The sequence below is a fragment of the Oncorhynchus mykiss genome, chromosome 22 (assembly GCF_013265735.2).
Source record: "Oncorhynchus mykiss isolate Arlee chromosome 22, USDA_OmykA_1.1, whole genome shotgun sequence".
Taxonomy (NCBI): Eukaryota; Metazoa; Chordata; class Actinopteri; order Salmoniformes; family Salmonidae; genus Oncorhynchus; species Oncorhynchus mykiss.
Genome location: NC_048586.1, coordinates 22,967,203 through 22,973,980, shown reverse-complemented (window position 1 = coordinate 22,973,980; position 6,778 = coordinate 22,967,203).

The following is a 6,778-nucleotide window of genomic DNA, read 5'->3' as shown; positions in this document are numbered from 1 at the left end:
CAAAATAAGCTCAGAGAGTAGATGTATGGGTGCTTCTTTTTGCTCTGGACAGGTCGCGTGTGCTGTCAAGACATTAACTCGTGTACTGCTCGATTGGTCGAGAAGTTGTGACTCGCGGGATCGTGGTGGTGTTTGAGGGAACAGCCACTCATAGCTCAAAAACATATAGCATGACATTTACACGTGTTCATTAATGGTTTTCAATGGTAGACTGCGACAGAGCAGGTAAATGTTGAACTTGAATGCAAAAAAATACACTGAAAAGTGACTGACGAGATCCACAGGCATGTCACGTTTTTATTGGCCCTGGGCCAGCAGGCCATTGTTAATGTCGGACCCTGCACATGAAAGAAAGTCAATTAATGTGCCAAAAAACAATAGGCTAAGTGGATTTCGACTCATTGTTTCCACATTATATTACATTTTTGTAATTTAGGAGACACTCTTACCCAGAGCCATTTACAGAAGAAATTAGGGTTAAGTGCCTTGCTCAATGGCACATTGACATATTTTACCCCTAGTTGCCTCTTTTGGAACCAGCAACCTTTCTGTTATTGGCCCAATGCTCTTAACCCATAGGCTCCCTGCCGCCCCAAATTCACTCACGTTTATGGAACGTGCAAATTCATACTCTCTCCCTTCATGTAAAGAAATCCGACTGCAACCACAACACACACACCAGGGTTGCAACAATGTCTTGTACAATGTCCATTCAAAACTCACCCAAAGGCCTGAAAACAAGTCAATGTATTTTTCACAGCAAGAGAGGAGTTGCCACATTTACACAGTAAACCATTTTGTCCATAACTTTATCGAGCCAATTAAGAAGGAATATCGATGTAACTTGTAACGACATTAGATGCAAAATGTGAATAATTCTTGCAAACTATGACATGAAGTAAAAAAACTAATTTGAATATGTTGCAAGAGAAAATATAATTCTCCTTTATTAAACTGCCAGATTATTTTACATCAATGGATGTCGATTTAACTCGTTTGACTGCTATGATTAAGCAATAAGGCATTAGGGGGTATGGTATATGGCCAATATACCACAGCTACGGGCTGTTCTTATGCATGACACAACATGGAGTGCCTGGATACAGTCGTCAGCCATGGTATATTGGCCATATACTACAGACCTCTGGGGTGCCTTTTTACTATTATAAACAGGTTACCAACGTAATTAGAACAGTATTTTTTAAATGATCATACCCATGGTATAAGATTCAGGGCTCAAACCCAGTTTATAATTGTAATAATAAACTGGGTGGTTCGAACCCTGAATGCTGATTGGCTGACAGCTGTGGTATATCAGACCATATACCACGGGTATGACAAAACATGTATTTTTACTTCTCTAATTATGTTGGTAACCAGTTTATAATAACAATAAGACACCTTGTGGGTTTATGGTACATGGATAATATACCACGGCTAAGGGCTGTGTCCAGGCGATGCGTCATTGCCTAAGAACAGCCCTTAGCCATGGTGTCTTGGCCATATACCACAACCCCTCGTGCCTTATTGTTTAGTTTTATAAACTGGGTGGTTCGAGCCCTTTTTGCCAATTTTGGCATTATTATGTGCCAGATGTTAAGACTACAAACAGGTATAAATGACCCATTTGTGAGACTGACTTGTCATTTCAATAGGCATAGGCTACAGACAAGAATCTGGGTAAATTAACCTTGCCATGGTTTGCTTAGATAGATGAAGGTAGCCTATAGCAGCACCTTATTTCAAATAAGGTCAACAGTAGCCTAGGCAAGATGTAGGCAAGTTGTAAACTGAACGATTTAGCAGCTTGCTTAGTTCAAATTAACAGACTAATTTATTCAACATGAATAGCTCTGTGATTTCGATGTTAGAAGTGCTTGTGTTTCCCAATAGCCTGCTGGAATAGGCTACTGAGGATGGGGTCATTATATAAATTACATAAGTAAATATTAATATGCTTGTCAACAACAGCCTTTTTATTTTTACATGTTATCTAATCTGATTGACTGTTACCGTCAATCTAATGCGTTCCAACAACTGATCGGCAATAGTGATAAAGCTTTGATAACTTCCAATATATTTAACTAAACATGGCCATTAATAATTTCATAATAACACAAGGCTACAAGAACAATACATTGAAGCTATAGGCTATTTATTAAATCCGTTTGCCAGCTCCAGGTAGGCTACACATGTGGCACAAATTGTTTTGCAATGACTCCAGTGATATAGGCCTAGTAATTTCAACATATTCATTGTATCAAATGGTAGCCTACAATGGCATATACATTAATAGGCTACTTGATGGCCAACAAATGCAAATGTATAATTCTCCACATGTCAGTTTCATTGAGGACATTTCCCCATAACATAAGCACGCTAGGATGTTCCATAACTTTCATTTCAAATTTCCACTCGCGCAGCCCCCGAGAACCAATAACTGAGCATGCGTAAAACACTTCGCTTGATAACGTCCATAAGCAAAGTCGACATTAGAATGGAGTTCAAACTACCGCTGAGAAAATTATATAATGCGTACTAGTGTGCCCAAAGTCAATTTCCAGTGCGTTGTCACCGTTATTTCTTGACGCGCATCAGTTCTAGCATGTTGGGAAACGGATTAGAAAACAGCAGGTGTCACAATAACGTCAAGTTAAATAGCCAACCGACAAAATCGTGAAAAGTTGTCATAATGTGCGCGCGTGCTGCTCCATCTTGTACTTTCCTTCCCCACCACTCACTCACCAAACAGCCTGGTCACTGCCCGATAGTCACCAGCAGCAGGTCACAGTGATATATATTTTTTAAAGAGAAATGCCATGGCGGCCGCGGTGCAGCAAGTAGCCCAACAACCCACCCACAGCATCGTGTTCAAAGTAGCCCAATACCCGGTAAAACTGCGGACATGGCAACCCTGACACCCACACCCAGGTACCGGGAGCCGGGACAGACAACAGACTGTCAAACCAGTAGTGTTTCCCTGTCATCGCTCACTTTGAAGTTGTCAGGAGCCTGTCCTATCAATAGGTTCGATAGAACATTCAATACTTTCTGACTGGAATTGAAAAGTAGCCTCATTAATTTAAGTGGAAAAAGTAGCCGGCTGAACATTTGTTTGTAATCTGCTTTATAGCCGACAGCCGGCGCTAGTGGAAAACACTGGAAATATTATACATTTGTTTTTCTGTATTTTCATTGAGTGCAGAAAGCAAGTTCCCCCTAAAACAACATGACCATGACTGTGGGTGTGTGCTTGTGTTACTATCCTCGTGGGTACCGGAAACCCCCAAGCATTTTTCAACGTACCCACGATGACAAAGGCTATTTTAAATTTAGGGGTTAGCGTTACAATTAGGGTTAGGGTTTAGGTTTAGGGAATATAGGATTTTCAATGCAAATCAACTTTAGGTCCCCACAAGGATAGTAAAACGTATGCTGTGTGTGTGTGTGTGTGTGTGTAACTGGCAGGGTTGAGGTAAATTCGGAATTTCTGAATTTAATTAAATTCAAACAATTCATTTTATTTGAAGTTGAATTGGCCACATCCCACCGGAACCAGACATTTTTATTCAAACCAATTCAACTGAGAGGTGAAACATGAAAGTCTCATTCATTTTACAAATCTTGAATGATATGTCACTTATTAATGCAAAGAATACACATACCATTTCAAATATTAATTTTGTATTATAGCTCAGATGTCAAACAGTATTTTTCTTTGTCATGAGATGTTCGATTGTTCCCTTCTATACTGCAGTCTTTGATCTTGGGAAACATATTTTTTTCTGATATTTAAAAATATTAAGGGAATAATAAATTATTATAGACAACCAACAACATGATCTTAGAATATTCCCAGACCATTGTAATTATAAAAAATGTTTTATGAGAATGAGTTAAAAAATGCTTCAACCTAAATGCTTTGGTAACCACCATACATTATGTCAAAATAAATGTGACCATGGTCATGTGTAGAATAAGTAATCAATTTCCTTGAATTAAATTGTACTTCCTTTAATTCAAATTCTGCTTCCTCTGGGGTGTAGCCAATTAAAATTCAAAAAACGAATTGGCATTAAAGAGTAATTTGCAACTCATTTCAGAATTACCCCCAACCCTGGTACCTGGTCAGGAAAAATTAATGGCCCTAATCAGTGGCAATTTTAGCATGCAAATCTTGGTAAGCCCCCCCAAAAAGTGAGATGCATGCCAGCAAAGCCACTACACAACACTAAACAATACATTGATTGCACTATACCACTGCTACACCTGGCTATCAGCGGAGCCTTATCTGGCAGCGAAACAGTTCATTCAGCCTCATTTACTGCCTTTAAAAAAAACATAGATGATATGCTGACTTGCTTAAAGCGGAACTCCTCGACAACATCCGCTGAAAAGGCAGAGCGCGAAATTCAAAAACATTTTTCATACAATCACAAGTGCAATACGCCAAATTAAAGCTTAACGTCTTGTTAATCTACCCATAGTGTCCGATTTCAAAAAGGCTTTACAGTGAAAGCACACCATATAGGTCAGAGTCACAAAAAAATATATAGCCATTTTCCAGCCAAAGAGAGGAGTCACAAAAAGCAGAAATAGAGATAAAATGAATCACTAACCTTTGATGATCTTCATCAGATGGCACTCATAGGACTTCATGTTACACAATACATGTATGTTTGTTCGATAAAGTTTATATTTATATCCAAAAATCTCAGTTTACATTGGCTCGTTATGTTCAGTAATGTTGTGCCTCGAAACATCCGGGGAATTTGCAGAGAGCCAGAAATACTCATTATAAACTTTGATAAAATATATACGTTTTATGCACAGAATTAAAGATATACTTCTCCTTAATGCAACCGCTGTGTCAGATTTCAAAAAAGCTTTACGAAAAAAGCACACCATGCAGTAATCTGAGTACAGCGCTCAGACACAAAAACAAGCTATACAGACACCCGCCATGTTGTGGAGTCATTAAAAGTCAGAAATAGCGTTATAAATATTCACTTACCTTTGATGATCAGAATACACCCCCAGGAATCCCAGTTCCACAATAAATGTTTTTTGTTTGTTTGATAAATTCCATCATTTATGTCCAAATACCTCCTTTTTGATAGCGGCTTTAGTTCAAAAATCCAAACTCACGAGGCACGGGCAAGTCCAGGTGAAAGTTCAGACGAAAAGTCCAAAAAGTTATATTAGAGTTCGTAGAAACATGTCAAACGATGTATAGAATCAATCTTTAGGATGTTTTTAACATAAATCTTCAATAATGTTTCAACCGGACAATTCCTTTGTCTTTAGAAATGCAATGGAACGCAGGTCGCTCTCACGGCCACGCGCGTGACCAGCTCATGGCCTTCTGCCAGACACCTGGTTGAAACAGCTCTCATTCTCTCCCCCTTCACAGTAGAAGCCTGAAACAAGGTTCTAAAGACTGTTGACATCTAGTGGAAGCATTAGGAAGTGCAATATGACCCCATTTACACTGTATATTAGAAAGGCTTTGAGTTGAAAAACTACAAACCTCAGATTTCCCACTTCCTGGTTGGATTTTTCTCAGGTTTTGAGTTCTGTTCTGTTATACTCACAGACATCATTCAAACAGTTTTAGAAACTTCCGAGTGTTTTCTATCCAAATTTACTAATAATAATATGCATATATTTGCTTCTGGGCCAGAGTAACAGGAAGTTCACTCTTGGCATGCTTTTCATCCAAACGTGAAAATGCTGCCCCCTATCCCAAACAGTTTACAATTGTGGTATATACTGACAATTGAGATGTACAAACTATGGCATAAGGGGACGACAAGTAAAAGAGAGGCAATCCGTACTTTCGATTAAGACATTAATGAGCGAGCTAGGACGGACGTAGTCAATATAACTATTTATTTGTTCAGCACTTTTGAAATGTACAGCGACAGAATTCAGAACATGGGCTGTTCTGACAGTGTTCTCCGTGTACACCAAGTCAGGACCGTAGGACAAAATAAAGGGGGCATATGAGCAGACAATGAAACTCCTACAATATTCTCTAAAACAGGTTATAGGGTACATGTGCACAACCAAGTCAGAACAGTAGGTGAAATTTAGAGGTGAAAATAGACCAAATTATTAGGGTGAGGCACATGGGCTACTAACAGCTTACTACACAACATACACTTAGTATTACTTTCTTAGCTACAGTATACATATCTCCCTGTCATATTATATCATTTATGCAGCAGCATAAATCATGTCAATCAAAGCTACTGTAGATATAACGTGTTTTTATGTCATTTTATCTGTGGCCAATGATCTTGAGCCTCCTTGGATGGGCACTTCTAATGTAACAATATGGCAGCACCCAAGGAGCTTGAATTTTTTAGCTATACCCTTAGACTTGGCAGTGACGTAGCATCCTCATAGTGACAGAACGCTGAGCCAATCACGGCACAACGCTCCGTATTTTCTGCTGGCTTGCCCCACCACCACAGAAAGCACTGAGCTAGGCTGAAACACCTGCATTTTTGAGCTGTCATACTCAAGAAAACAAAAAAGAGGCCATGTTTGTATACGGCTTTATTAACTCAATGATATAAATATTTTAACATTGTTTGCAAACTGATATGTGACACGTATTAATGCCAAAATAACATGCAAAACAGGCAAGACATTTTTTGTTGCTAAAAATGTGGGGCTAAAACAGGTGCACCTGCCCTGAATGACAGGTCGCTGGCCCTAATAATAACTTTTGGTGACCACCTCTGTGACATGTTTCTACTTTCTCCATTTG